The sequence below is a fragment of the Orycteropus afer genome, unplaced genomic scaffold (genome assembly GCF_000298275.1).
Source record: "Orycteropus afer afer isolate SDZICR_OR568_19922 unplaced genomic scaffold, OryAfe1.0 scaffold00006, whole genome shotgun sequence".
Taxonomy (NCBI): Eukaryota; Metazoa; Chordata; class Mammalia; order Tubulidentata; family Orycteropodidae; genus Orycteropus; species Orycteropus afer.
In genome coordinates this window covers 2,078,130-2,094,098 of record NW_006921593.1, presented here as the reverse complement: position 1 = coordinate 2,094,098, position 15,969 = coordinate 2,078,130, and positions in this window count along the sequence as shown.

Here is a 15,969-nt window from a genome sequence, read left to right as displayed (position 1 = left end):
ATGTTTGTTGGCCGCTTGAATATCCTCCTTGGTGAAGTGTCTATTCATGTCTTCTGCCCATTTTTTAATTGGATTGTTTGTCTTTTTGTTATTGAGGATACTCTTTTTTTAAAAAAAAAAAAATTATTGTGATTTGGGTCAAAGTTTACAGAACAAATTCATTTTCCATACAGGAATTCATACACAGTTTGTCTCATGACATTGACTCCAATTCCCAACCGTATAACATGTCTCTTGCCACTTTCTCCCCATAGTTATCTCTTCCCTGTGTCCTTCCCTCCCACGTGCTCCCATGCCCTGAGCTGTCTCCCTGTGCAAAGATCGCCTTTCTGTTCTCCATGTGAGGTACTCTTGATATGAGTGGAGTATTCTTTCTTAAGGCATTTCTACTTTTGACAATTGTCTTCAACATCACCATCAATATTTCTGTGGTATTTTGTAGACCATTTTCACATGCATCGTCTGTGCAAAAGACAAACAAGGATTAATAGCCCATCATCTTGACCAAGCCTTGGTGATAAAGCCAATACTCAGATTTTGTTCATGGAACTTCCGCCAAGCCCTGCACACTTTTTACTGTGCCCCTCTGTCCCAGTTTTTCTACTAATGCTGTCTTGTAATCCAGTGGATTAGAGAGAAATCAGTGAGAGGTGGGGTCATTTTGTTCTCCTCAGTGTGTGGTTCCTTCCTCGTGAAACAACTTCTAATTAGAAAAGTCATGGTTTTAATAGGAGTTCAAATATCATTTTTGAGAAGTAACCTTGGTTTCCTTTGATATGGCTGAAAGACAGGAATTCTAGAGCAAACAAATCATGGAAAAGTGATTACTCCTTTTCTTTCGGAAATACTAGAATGGGAGCATTTGAAAACTGGGCATAATGCTATCATTGTGAAGGAATAAATGAAGACTGGGTAGATTTTGCTTTGCTTTCCTACTAAAATGATTTTGAACAAATGTAGGCTATTCTTTATACCAGTCCAAAGAAGTGAGTTTGGATGAAGGTACCATTGTTTTTCCATTCTGGCCAGTGGAAGCTTACAAAGACTGGACTAAAGGTTATCTTGTTATGTGCCATCGAGTTGGCCCCGACTCATAGCGACCCCTCCTTGGGTTTCCGAGGCAGTATCACTACGGAAGTAGGATTGCCCAACCTTCCTTCCGAGGAGTGGCTGGTGGGTTTGAACCGCCAGCCTTCTGGTTAGCAGTCAAGTGCTTTAGCCACTATGCTACCAGAGCTTGTCTTAGTTCTCTAGTGCTGCTATAATAGAAAAACCAGTAGATGGCTCCAACAAACAAATCTATTCTCTCACAGTTTAGGAGGCTAGACGTCCACACCCAGGGTGCCAGTTATAGGGGAAGGCCTTCTCTCTCTGTTTGCTCTGGGGGAACATCCCTGCCTCTCTTGACATCTGTGGGCCCAGTATGCCTGGGAGACCTCCATGTGTTTTGTTATCAGTCTTCCCCTGAGTCTAGGAGGCTCCCAGCACAGAGTCCCTGGGTCCAAAGGATGCAGTCCACCCTGGCTCCTCATTCCTAGTGGTAGTGAGGTTCCTCTGATCTCTGCTCACTTGTTTAAACTCTTTTATATCTCAAAAGAGATTGACTCAAGATGCAATCCAATCCTGTAGATTGTATCTTGCCTCATTAACATAACAGCTTCTAGTCTTGCCTTGTTAACAGCAGAGAGGTTAGGGTTTACAACACATAGCATAATTGCATCAGATCACAACATGGAGGATAATTACATAGTATTGGGAATCATAGCCTAGCCAAGTTGACGCCTATTGTGAGGGGCACAATTCAACCTGTAACATTCCTGATTGTAGAAAACTCGGGGCATAAGTGTTTGTGGGATCTGGTGGCTATGCATTTTTTAGAGTCACTTCAGAGTGACCAGGCATCTCTCCTGTGCCTGCCCTTTTCCATGAATCATCTTTAGCCCTCAGTAGCTTCTGAGGACTTGTTGCCCATCCTCCCACTCCACGCCTTTAATTGGAGAACTTGTATTGCATCAGCTACAAAGTGACCTAATCGAGGCATAGATTACAGCTTTCCTGTTGGAAGCCATAGTGAAGTGTTTAGGAATGGTTCAGAGATGATGAATTCAAATTTAACATGCATCCTGTTGGTCAAGGGAAAGTGACTGGGGGTGGGGGCGATGGTGATATCTGTAGTTCTACCTCAGTCTGAGGCAAATCTTTGCAAGACCTGGTGGCTCAGGTTGCCCAAAAGGCAGGACTGGACAGACTTTGGGGGTTCTAGAGCCCAGAAGACTTTTTCCTTAGAGCTTTGCAAAGATCCTTTTTCTCTAAACTCTCAAGGAAGTCTGGGAACTTTTGGGGTGTCACTAGACTGACCTCTAGTGAGCAGAGCTCAGGTTGTCTGCCACTTACCTATCTTTTCCTAGTTTGAGCACACATAATACACTAGGCACAAAACAAAATAATGGTTAATGTCCGTTCTTTATACAGGTGGCTTGTAACAGGCACATCTGTTGTCTTATGTAATTTAGGCACCAAGGCGTACGAGACACATAGTGCTATCCCCATTTCATGGATGAAGAAACTGAGGCTCAGAGATTTCAAGATCCGTGTGTGTGTGTGTGTGTGTGTAAATGTTGTCATGACTTAAGGAGTTTAAACATATGCTCTGTATTTTAAAACACAATTCATGTGTAAATTATGACTGAAATATGCTTGCCTAGCACTCTGGTTCTTACTTTCCATTTCATCTGCTGTCCTATCTTGAAGATCTCCACTCCAGTCATTACACGGAGGAGGGCTCAGGGGACATAAGGGCAGGGAATGAGTAACTCATATCAGGTAGGAGGTTAAGAGTCCCCAGACTGAACCTTAGGCTGGTCAGAAGTCTACTGCACACCTTTTTCCACTTGAGGAGGAGAGGGTCTGCTTTCCTGGTAATAGTTGCCATCACTAAGGTGACCTGTCTGGGCAGCGATTTCTGGTTTCTTTGTCCTTCCTTCAGGTGTGGTGGCCTCCCTCAAGTGCTTATTGATTCCTGTCTTTAGTTTAATTACCGGTTTCCTCTCCAGACCCCTGTGAGCATAGTGTTTTTGTGGGTTTGCTCCCTTTTGTTCAGCTTAGCAGTAGAAAGCTACAGAGAAACATGGAAATTAAATAGCATTTTGGAAAGCAATTTGACAGTAAGTCAGGAGCCTTCAAAGTATTTAGTCCGTTTGATTCAGGGACTCAGTTTCTAAGACAGATTCAGAAACACCATCCTAAGGAGATGATCAGAGTATACAGACCTTTATATTCCAAAGATATTAATCACGATTATCATGATGTTATTTATAATAGTAAAAGTATCTAGTAAATGACTATATTTACATGCTGAGATAACAGTCAAAGGTTTTGCTGTTTTAGAAAAAATTTTAATGGCATGGGAAAATGTTCACAATTTAATAAGTAAAAAAATCAGGATAAAATTATAAGTAGCTTCAATCCAGTAATGTGAAAAAGAAATATATGCTATAATATAGACATTAAAAAAAAAAAAAAAAACTATTAGAACCAAAATAGTAGGTATTTGGTTATATCTTGTTTAATTTTGTATTTTTAAATATGGCACATTTTCTTCAAGAAAGATGTACTTATTTACTTTTAACTTTTTTCTTTTAAATTGAGGTAAAAATATACATAGCGAAACAAATACCAATTCAACAGTTCCCACATGTACAATTCAGTGTTAACTTTTTATTTTGAATAGTTTCCGATTTACAGAAAATTGGCAATAGTGGTACAGGACCTCTTGACTCCCCTTCACCCATATTCCTCAGGTGTTAACTTTTTACCACATTGGCTTCATTGTTCTCTCTTGTTGTTGTTGTTAAGTGCCGTCGAGTCGTTTCCGACTCAGCGACCCCATGCACAGCAGAACGAAACACTGCCCGATCCCGCACCAGCCCCACAATCCCTGCTATACTCGAGCCCATCATCGCAGCCACTGTATCAATCCATCTCGTTGAAGGCCTCCCCCTCTTTCGTCGACCCTCCACCCTACCAAGCATGACATCCTTCTCCAGGGAATGGTCCCTTCTTACAACATGACCAAAATAGGTGAGACGAAGTCTGGCCATTCTTGCTTCCAAGGAGCATTCTGGCTGCACTTCCTCCAGGACAGATCTGTGTTCTCTCTATGTCTATAAAAAACCCAAACAAAACAGAACCCACCACCATCAAGCCCATTCCAACTCATAGTGACCCCTGTTGGGTTTCCAAGGCTATAAATCTTTACAGAAGGAGATTGCCTCATCTTCCTTCCATAGAGCAGCTGGTGGGTTTGAACCACCGACCTTGGAGTAGCAGCCAAATGCCTTACCCACTACGCCACCAGAGCTCCTTCTCTATGTCTATATGTTTACATGTTTCTTTCTTCAACTTCTTAAGAATAATTTTACAGATATGGTACCACTTTATGCCTAAGTATTTTCATGTGTATTTATATAAAACTCAATGACAGTTTTTCTGTGTAATTGTACTAATACAATGACCAATTCAGGAAATTACCATTGATACACTATATAATCTGATACATACATTGTCTGATCATAGAGTGTCTTAGTCATCTAGTGACTAAGTTTTAGTCTGCACCACAAATGGGTGGCTTTAACAAACAAATTCATTTTCTCACAGTTTAGGGGTTTAGAAGTCCGAACTCAGGGTGCTGACTCTAGGGGAACGCTTTCTCTCTGTGGCTCTGGAGGAAGGTCCTGTCTCTTGGGGCTGCAGCTCCTGGGCCATCTTCCTGTGGCTTGGTGTCTCTCTTCCCCCATCTCTGCTTACTCACTTTCTTGTTCAGTCTCTTATATCTCAGAAAAGATTTTCTCAAGACACACCCTACACAAATCCTGCCTCATTAGTATAACAAAGAAAACCTATCCCCAAACAGGATTATAACCACAGACATAGACCAAAACCAAAAACCAAACTCACTGCCCATGACCAGTCAGAGCCAACTCATCACAACCAACCCCTCCTTGGGCTTCCGAGGCAGTATCACTATGGAAGTAGATTGCCCAACCTTCCTTCCAAGGAGTGGCTGGTGGGTTTGAACCGCCAGCCTTCTGGTTAGCAGTCACATCCTCAGGCACTATGCCACCAGAGCTCCCCAGAGACATAGAGACTAGGACTTACAACACGTATTTTCGGGAGACACAATTCAATCCAGAACATGTCTATTCAAATTTTGCCACTTATGTTTTTATAGCAAAAGGAAAGGAAGATTATTTCTGGTTCAAGTTCACATGTTGCATTTGATCGTAACCACTCTTTAGTTCCCTCTGATCTGGGAACAAAACTTCCTTAATCTGTCTTTGTCTTTCATAACCTTGACATTTTTCAAAAAGTCAGGCCAGTTACTTTGCAGAACGCCCCTTGATTTGGATTTGTCTGTGTTTCCTCACAGTGAGGTTCAGGTCATGTAATTCTGGCAGGAATGCTGCAGAAGTGATACTGTGTCCCTAGAGCACCCTTTCAGGCGGTACACGCTGTCAGTTTGTCCCAATGTTGGAGCTGTTAACTTTGATCACTTGGGTAACGTGGTGTAACCTAGGTTTTCCATTTGTAAAGTTACTTATTTTCCATTGATAATCAATCAGTATCTTATGGGATGATGGCTTGAGACCACATGAACACCCTCTTTCCCTCTGAACTGGCACCCACTAGTTTTAGCTTGCATTAATGATTCTTGTCTGAATCTACTTGTGCTGTGGTGATCAGTATTCCTTCATTTCTTCTGCATGTATTAGTTGCCATTATGTTGTGTGGAAGATCTTTCCTCTTCTTACCTATGTATTCATTTATTCATGTTGTTTATGTTAGTGTGGACACGTGAATTCTCATTTCATTTGGTGGGTTGTTGGTATTGTTAGGTGTCTTGAGCCAGCTCTGACTCACAGTGACCCTGTGTACAGCAGAATGAAACATGGCCTGGTCCTGTGCTAGCTTCATAATTGCTACTGTGCCTGAGGGCATTGTTTAAACAGCCTGTATGTCAGTCCATCTGGTTGCAGATCTTCCTCTTTTTCATTGACCCTCTTTTGTACCCAGCATGACGTCCTTCTCCAGGGAGTGGTCCCTCCTGATAACGTGTCCAAAGTACCTGAGACAAAGTCTCACCATCCTCGCCTCTGGGGAGCGTTCTGGGCATGCACTCTGCAGGAGATTTATTTGTTCTGCTTGCCAGAGTCCTGCATGCGCTTAATCTTCTTTGCGGACACCATCATTAAAGCCATCAGTTCTTTTTTCATCTTCCTTATTCAGCCCCCAGCTTTCACACGTGTGTGAGGCGATTGAAAATACTGTGGCTTGGGTCAGGCGCACCTTAAGTCCTTAAAGTTGCATCTTTGCTCTTTAGCACTTTAAAGAAGACTTCTGCAGCAGATTTGCCTAATGCAATGTGTCATTTGATTTCTTGGCTGTTTCCATGGGCATTGATTGTGGATTCAAGTAAAATGAAATCCTTGACAACTTCATTCTTTTCTCCATTGACCATGAAGTTGCTTATTGGTCCAGTTGTGAGGATTTTAATTATTTATCCTATTTATTTCTTCTTCTTCCTTTTTTTTTTTTTTTAACTTTTTATTGTAGTTTGGGTGAAAGTTTAGAGAACAAATTAATTTTCCATTCAACAATTTATACACATTTTGTTTTGCAACATTGGCTGCAGCCCCCTCAGTGTAACTACGACCCCAGATCAAGATCCTAAGCATTCGGTTTCCAGAAGCTTCCTTCTGCTTCCTCCCAGTCCTCCCTTGTTCCAGAGATAACTACTGTTCTGACCTTTGTCACCATAGATTACTCAGCCTGTACTTAGTTTATACAGTAGCTACTGTTCTATGTTTGGCTTCTCTCATTCAATACATGTTGATTCAATTCTGAAAACAGTCTAAGGAAGTAGATACTCTTCTTATTATTGCTATTATAGTCATACCCATGACTTTGATTGACGGAGTTCCTTTTTAGTCCTAATTTACTGAGAGTGTTTTTATGAATGATGTTGAATTTGTCAGATGCTTTTTCTATATCTACTGCGATGACCGTGTAGATATTTGTAGACTGCTGATATGGTGAATGACATTGATTTTTGAATATTGAACCAACCTTGCATTCCTGGGATAAAATCAATTTCATCATGATGCAGTATTCTTTTGATATATTGCTGGATTTGATTTGTTAATATTTTTGAGGATTTTTACATCTGTGTTCATATCTGTAATTTTTTTGAGTTGTCTTTGTCTGGTTTGGGTATCAGGATAAATACAGGCATCATAAAAGGGGTTGGGAAGAGTCATCTTCTATTTTCTGAATGTGTTTGTGTAGAATTGGTATTATATCATCCTTAAATGGTAGGTAGAATTCCCCAGCAAAACCATCAAGTCCTGGAGTTTTCTTTTAGGGAAAGTTTTAGCTGTTAATTCAAATTATTTAGTAGATGGAGGACTGTTCAGACTGCCTGTTTTACTTGGGTGAACTCATAGTTTATGTCTTTTGAGAAATTTATCCATTTCATCTAAGTTACTGAATAAAGTTAGCATAAAGTTGCTCATAATTTCCCATGTTATCCTTTAACATCTGTAAACTCTGTAATGATGTCTAATCTTTCATTTCTAATATTGGTAATTTGTCTTCTTTCTTTTTTCCTGATCAATCTAACTAAAGGCTAATCCTGTTTGAAGATACTTTATATATTAAAGTATATATTTATATATTAGAAACTCAAATCTAGTTGGGAATTTAAGGTTTTGATTGTTGTTTTGTTTTTCGAAGAAAAAGCTGTTTGGTTTTCTTGTTATTTTGATGCTTCTCAACATTAAATGGAGAAAAAGCCAGAGTGAATTTTAAGACACACACACACATTTTAATTCACACTCTACCACTTACCAGCTGTGTGACCTCAGCAAACTGCTTACACTGATCTGGACTTTGATTTTTTCATTTAGAAGGAGGTGGTAGTACCTTCATTATAAGGCATGTACCCAAAAAGTGCCACGTTCAGGTCTGCTTAGAGTGGGTACACAATAAATGAGAGACGCTACGGCTATTTAACAAAGTGAAAAATTGGAAACAGCCAATGGCTCATTTGTGGACTGTTCTCCTATTTTCCTGGGCGAAGTTACTCACTTTTTCTTCTCTCTCTCCAAAGCACTTTGTAAACATTTATTTTATAACATTTCTCATCTTTGACTGCAGTGTTTCTGTGTTTCCTTGACTAGACTGTGAAATTCTGGACAGCAGGGACCACTTCTCTGCCTAGTGCTCAGGCCAGTGCCGGGCCTAAATTTGGGCGATCAAAAACATTTTAATAAACAAAGAAAAGGGGAATAATTAAGTAAATAATGGTACATGAGATGAATGAACTGGTGTGCAGCCAAAGAAAAGATCACTATAAATGATTGTCTGGCCACATGGAAGACTGTGTTTAAAAAAAAAAAAAATAGAACACATTTTATCTATGACTTTTCATGTGAGCTTATGTATATGTGTGTGTGTGTGACTCGAGGGCACATAACAACAACAAATTATATATATATATAACATTTGTGAATGGAAAAAATGAAGGAAAACTCTAGAGAAAAAATAGATATGTGAGTGGGCAGATTCTGGACTATCATTTCTTCTCTTATTAAAATGGTATCTTCATTTCATTTCTGAATATCCTTCTTGCAAAAACGGCATGGAGGCCACATGTTCTGACCTCCTCTAATCCCACAAGAGAAAGACAGGATTACCAGCAGTAACCCAAGGCCTATTCCTACAAGGCCATACATGCTGCCTCCCTCCAGCCCTTTCTCCAACCGTTCCTCCCAAAGCACCCACCACCTCTCTCCTGGGTTCAATAATTCGCTGCAGTGGCCACACAGAACTCACGGATTACAGGATTTATTAGGGAATCACCAGGCTACAACTCAAGTTCAGGAAGAATGCTCAGTCTCTCTTCTAGCCCACCGTCCCTCAGCCAACAGTCTTTCACAATCTCTTTCCCAGCAGTGCTGGTCCCTCGGTGTCTCACTCAGCAATGCATGTCTCTTTCCCAGCAGCACGTGTCTCTTTCAGGGGTGCATGTCTCTTTTGGCAGCACGTCTTCCTCCACCAGCAGTCAGAGAGAGAGTTCTGCCTCCAGGAGGCCTCCTTTTGAGCCCGGAAGGGTGGTCGAACTAGCCAATCACAGTATCAGAACTCTAAGCACGTGAGAGAGAGTGGGAACCTCCCAGAACATTGTATTGTGCCACGCCCAACAGAAATAACCCAGGTGGGCGACTTTAAAACCAGGATCTCCTCAGTTGCTAATAGCAATTCCCACCTTGGAGTTTACGAAGACTTATGGGTAGAAAAGCCACACTAAGTAATTTACTACACCACACTTCTCTATGCAGCCTAAGGCACTTGCCTGCTAACCAGAAGGCTGGCGGTTCAGACTCACCAGCCACTCCTGGGAAGGAAGATGGGGCAATCTACTTCTGTAGTGATACTGCCTCAGAAACCCAAGGAGGGGTCGCTATGAGTCAGGTCTGACTCGATGGCACATAACAACAACAACAACATGCAGCCCAGAAATGATGAAATAAATATGAGTTATAATGTGATCAATAAACTCTTTAGGATTTTTGTGTTATTTTTTAAAAATCAGATGCTTGCATTTCCGTGCAATCTGACTTTTCTTTCTCTAACGTGTAACATTTGAGCAGCGTGAGGCTGTGAGAGGAGGTGATGAGTTCCCTGTCCCTGGAAGTGTGCAGGCAGAGGCTGGACTATAACTTAGCAGGATGATGGAGTGTTGGGACACCTGGCCTGGAAGACCAGAGTCAGAGAGAGCAGGGAAGGTTCACTGAGAGGGCAGCATCTTCTGTCTGTGTGGGCTGAGTTAGGTTTGAGAAGACGTAATGGAGGTGGGATAATGGTGTGCTTTTAGGGGCCAGGAAGCAGAACATACTCATTTATCTCTGAAGAATCTCCTTGTTAGAGCAAAAAGGCCAGCTCTGCGTGAAGAACCGACTGTTCTCGGGACACTTTTTACCTTCCTACCTTCCTACCTCTCTGAGAGCTGTGCCCTGAATCCCCCTGCTTCTCTGTCTCTTTCCTGAGCCCAGGGGATTGTGCATCACGGCATCCATTCTCTCCTTCTCGTTCCATAGCTCGTGTTCAGTATGAACTGGAGCTGTGTGTGTGTGCGTGAGTGTGTGCGCTTGAGTGTGTGTGCGCTCAAAGAGGAGAAAGAAGGTACAGGAAGTTTTAAGCGTCAGCTCGGGTCAGAGACTTGCGTTTCTTTCCCTGGCATCATCACTGATTGGCCTGTTCAGTGTAATGACCTTTAATGGGGTTGCTCTGTGTCCCAGGCCTTGGGTGGCAGGCACTTTGTCTGTCACCAAGCCCAGATTACTCACAGAGGCTTGACCCCCATCTACTTTTGCAGCCAGTTGGTCAATTAGCTATTGACACATCTTCTGTGATGGAGCCCTGACTCAACAGCTCATTCTTTCAGACAACGTTTTCACGAAGTTCTTGCTTAGAGAGTGTGTATACTCTGCCCCCCATCACGGGCCCTTCTGCTGTCTCGGGCCACTTCCTCCTCTCCGTTTTCTGACTGCCCAGATGAAGAATCAGCTGCCCCTGAATCTTCTCTCCTTTAGAGCTAACCTCTCCGGTTCCTCGGCTGTTTCTCATGTGACATGCTTTGGAAAGTGCCCTGTCCTTGGAACTCTTTCTGGTTTATGTTCCAGTTTATCTTTGAGGCTAACCATGGGGCCAGTTTGTGATTCAGTTAATGAACCCTCAGACACATTAGATTTTGGGGAGCCCATATTGACTCTGGCACATTCTGTTCCCATTCCTCTTACAAGGGAGTAACTCTGTCGGTGCTGCAGGCATGCTGTGACGGCCAGCTGTGTGCAAGTGCGTGTGAACTGTGGCACGTCCTGCCTGTGTGTGCAAGTGCGTGTGAACTGTGGCACATCATGCCTGTGTGGGGATCCTACTTGCTGTCTGGGAGCTCTTGCCTCATTCCTGCTGGTGCATGAGAGGCAGAAACAGCCTTCACAACCGGTCTGGCCAGAATTTAAGTAAATGAAGACAGTCCTCTGACCTTTCTGTGTATCTCTTTTCCATATTCTTTATGAAGAATTAATTGAGGCAAAGGCCATGATCAGAGGGTGAGCTCCTTTGGAGCATCTCATGCCCCTAAATTGCCATGTGCTTTTAATAGTGTTGCTGATTATACCCATGAGATACCCAGGGACATGTCACAAAGGGCTTAGGGAGGCCGCAGGTTTAGGAGTTAGGGCCCAGTAGCTGAGGACCCAGAGACGCTGATAGAAACAAGCCCACGTGACTGTGCACGAGAGCAGCTCCAGCGGTCAGCCCTGTGGGGCTCTGTCAGCCGGATTGCAGCTGAGTGATGCCGCTTTATCTCCTGCTTGCTTCTTGCCAAGTCACGCTTTCACAGATCCAGTGTCTAGCTTCAGTGGCTGCCTTCCTCTTTCACATTATAGCAGACCCAGTGCAAGTCACATGTCTCCAGATCACTCATAAGCCCTGTTATGTGGGGGAAAGGTCGTCAGCCTGGGCACCTTTGGCCATCTGCTGTGGACATCGGCTTTGAATATGTGCTCTAGGAGACTTTGGTCCGAGCTTCGTGACTGTATTGATACCATGGGGACAGACACCACTGCATCTCCGTTTCCCATCTGCCTGCCAGGGTTGCCTTCCAAACGTATAGTTCTCATCACGCCTCTCCCTTGCCCTGTCAATCATTGCCGGCTGCTCAGAGCCCAGAGACCTTAGACTGCCACGCAGGCCCCTTGTTCCTTCACACATTGATCTCAGTCTCATTCATTTATTTACAACTTTTTGTTGTTTTAGATGAAAGTTCACAGAGCAATTTTGTTTTCCATTCAACAGTTCATATGCATTTTGTGTTGTGACATTGACTGCCGTCCCCACAATGTAATAACTCTCCTCCCACTTCCTCCCTGTGATTACCTTTTCCCTGTGTCCTTCTTTTTGGTGCATTGCAGCCTTCTAAGCTGTCTCTCTGCAGACGCTGCCCTTCTGATCTCCCAGGATTGATCGTTCTCAGGGCTGCACCTCGCTGGTGCGATTGTTCACTTTGAAGGCCCGTCCCTTGTTTGGCTGGAGGTTCTCAGTCTCTTTTAAAATGCTCGTCTCCTACTCACCACCCTCATCCCCACACATGGAAACACATCTCACTGTGGCACGCCTGAGTCCCACCAAGTTCTGTCGATACTGTGCTTTCAGGTCTCAGGCCTTGGTACGTGCTCTCTGTGGAACGTCTCTTGTCCACCTTAGCTGACTGGTGGACCCTGGTCATTCTTCATGACCCTGCTCATGGGTTGGGTCCCTTTCCTTGACTGTCTCGCTCTCTTCTTCCTCAGAGTTCTGTTCTTCCTCACGCCTGCGCCTTCCTGTGGTGGCGTAACCGTTGGGCCGTGTCTGCCCTTCCTAAGAGACGGAGAGCTCCTTGAGGCAGCAGTCGGAGTGTTGCTCCCATCTGACTACGCCCCAGTACTCCGTACCATTTGTCCTGGCGTAAAGGAGGTGCTCCTGGGCTGTTGGCTGGATGCAGGGATAGAAGGCTCGTTGGAGATGTGTACTTCAACATGGCAGAGTACCCGGACATTTTCTAGAGTCCGCTTCACACTAAACCGTATAAGGACAGGAGCCGTGCCCGCCCTGCTCTCCTAATGTGTTCAGTGCTCTGTGCCTCATGGCCAAGCAAGAAAATGGCCAGTGGGATCTCCAGCGTCTTGAGGTACAGAGAGTGATAGTGTCATGTTGTTAGCTCCTGTCTCCAGCACTGAGCTTAACAGATCGCAGTAAACGTCGCCCCTGCCAAACCATTGAACCGCTGTGTGGTAGGGTAGGGCAAGTCTGGATGATGTTGTTGTTAATGTTGTTAGGTGGCATTGAGTTGGCTTCAACTCATAGCAACCCTATGTACAACAGAACGAAACCCTGCCTCACAATCCTTGCTATACCTGAGCCCATTATTGCAGCCAGTGAGTCAGTCCTTCTAGTTGAGTGTCTTCCCCTTTTTTGCTGACCCTCCACTTTACCAAGCATGATACCCTTCTCCAGGGAATGGTCCCTTCTGACAACATGACCAGAGTAGGTGAAATGAAGTCTGGCTATTCTTGCTTCCAAGGAGCATTCCAGCTGCACTTCTTCCAGAACAGATTTGTTAGTTCTTCTGGTAGTCCATGGTACTTTCAGTATTTTTTGCCAACACCACAACTTAAAAGCATCAACTCTTCTTTGGTCTTCCTTATTCATTGTCTAGCTCTCACATGCACATGAGGTGATTGAAAATACCGTGACTTGAGTTAGGTGCACTTTAGTCTCCCAAGAGCCATTTTGTTCTTCAGCACTTGAAAGAGGTCTTTTGCAGCAGAGTTGCCCAGTGCAGTATGACGTCTGGTTTCTTGACTGCTGCTTCCATGGATGTTAACTGTGGATCCAAGTAAAATGAAATCCCTGGCAGCTTCACTCTTCTCTGTTTATCATGATATTGCTTATTGGTCCATTTGTGAGGATTTTTGGTTTCTTAAGGGCAAGTTAGGATATTCCCTTTCTATCTCTGATGACAATTCACAGATTTAACAATGGTTAAGTCTGTGAAGCAAGTGAAGAGCCCTCTTGGCACTGCTGGTTCAATGACACATGATAATAGATTCAGATAGTTTCCACGCAGTATTTGCTGAGTACGGGGGATAACATAGGCTTTAGACACCTCACATTTTCACAAGCTTTGCAGATTTGTCCAGCAGAGCCTTTTTCTGCCCCACACATACTTTTGCCATCAGTTATAATGCATTTTAGCAGATTCCATTTCAGGTTGTACAGAGGTAGTATCTTCTCAACTTCTTTGAAAATGTTTTTGCTTGTGGTTGTTCCATGCAGACTATTCATGGAAGCTAATTCTTCAAGCACTTCAAACTCAGCATTGACTCCTCAAATAAGCATAACTGAGAAGTATTAGAAGGAGCTTTGGTGGTGCAGTGGTTAAAGCATTAGGCTACTAACCAAAAGGTCAGTGGTTCTAAGCCACCAGCTGCTCTGGCGGGGAAAGATCAGGCAGTCTGCTTCTGTGAAGATTGACAGCCTTGGAAACCCTATGGAAGAGAGCTACTCTGTCCTGTAGGGTCACTGTGAGTTGCAATCAACTTGACAGCAGTGGGTTTTGGAGAAATCACTGGTAATATTCGTAGACTCAGAAGGCTGGCGGTTCAAACCCACCAGCCACTCCTCGGAAGGAAGGTTGGGCAATCTACTTCCGTAGTGATACCGCCTCAGCAACCCAAGGAGGGGTCGCTATGAGTCGGGTCCGACTCGACGGCACATAACAACAACAACATTCGTAGACTCATCAAGTGCCAAAGAAAACCACTGAAACCCATTTACCTTGTTTTTTTAAATTGACTATTGGTATTGTTCCCTATGTCCTCAACTCTTCCACTCTCCTCACCATAAGGTTATTAATCTCAAACAAGTTAATTTTGTCTGGACACGTTTCTCGGCTGCCGCAGTCAAACATGATTTTAATGAATTCACCATCTGTAGATGGCTCTCCTTGTTTGGCCAACAAGTAAGCCACTCGGAAACTTACTTGGATGGCAGCCTCATTTACATCTTCTGTTTTTGTGAAGAAATTCTGCTGTTGTAAGATACCATATTTTAAATCGTCTAATGTTTCTGACCCTTGCTTTCCTGTGAATTGGCAATACTGCGGTGATTACTTTGGTTGCTACTGTCAATGTGTGTAGTATTCTGTTAGTGTCATTTAACAGGCTCTGGTGATATCGGTGGTTCCAACCCACGAGCCACTCCATGAGAGAAAGATGAAGTAGTCTGTTCCATAAAGATTTACAGCCTTGGAAATCCCATGGGGCAGTTCTGTTCTGTCCTAAAGGGTCTCTATAAGTCGGAATCAACTCTATGGCAGTGGGTTTTTTTAATAGAGTCATTTTAGAATAAACACAGTTTATTTTACAAAAGTTTATTATTTAGAATAAACATAGTTTATTTGCCATCTAATTTGACAGCAAAATAATCTACACTCCACTGTACCTTAAAAGTATAACATTGATTGAGTGGGTCTGGCTCCCTGTCCCTGAAGAACTGGGATGACGTCCCCAGAGGTGGAAGCCTTTCAGGACACACACACATACACACACACACACACACCCCTCTCTTCTCTTCTGTACCTGTGACCAGACACAGGTTCTAATAGACTCCAGAAGGGACAGTACAAAGGGAGGGAGCATGTAAAGTTTATTGTGATTTTGCCAAGGTGTAGTGACAGACATCTGGGGAATGTGTGTGGGAGGGAAATCTAAGGGTGTGAAGTGAGGGGGAAAGCATGTTGGCCTGGGCTTCATTCGGTGGTGAGTGGGCTGCAGCAGACTCTGGACTCGGCATCTTAGCTTTACCTGTTTGCTTGGTTGGCTGCTCGTTGAACTCAGAGGCAGTCTGTGCTAAAGGAAGATAGAATGCTAGAACTTCTTTGGCAAACTGAGGAAGGTATCCAAAGGGTTAGGGAGATTGGAAGGCTAGAGTGAAATTGCCATGTAAGACCAGCTCAGCCACCTTGAAATACATCTCCTAAGGGGTCCAGAGGATGCCCCTCACCAAGGCTGTGAGAGGTGCACCCCTGAGTTGCCTTTGTGGTGGTGGCTCACTGAGGGTCACCATGAAGGTGGTGACTGCCAACACCACACAAGTGGCCTAATCTCAATGGGTCTGTTATAATTCTGGGTGTCAGAACCATCTACTCAACAGATTATGTTACTTTAATAAAAATGTATTATATAAAAACATAACAGTCCTTAAGTAATGCACTTTTTAATACATGTATGTATATATGTACATAAGGAGCTCTGGTAGCATAGTGCCCAAGGCACTTGACTGCTAACCAGAAGGCTGGCAGTTCAA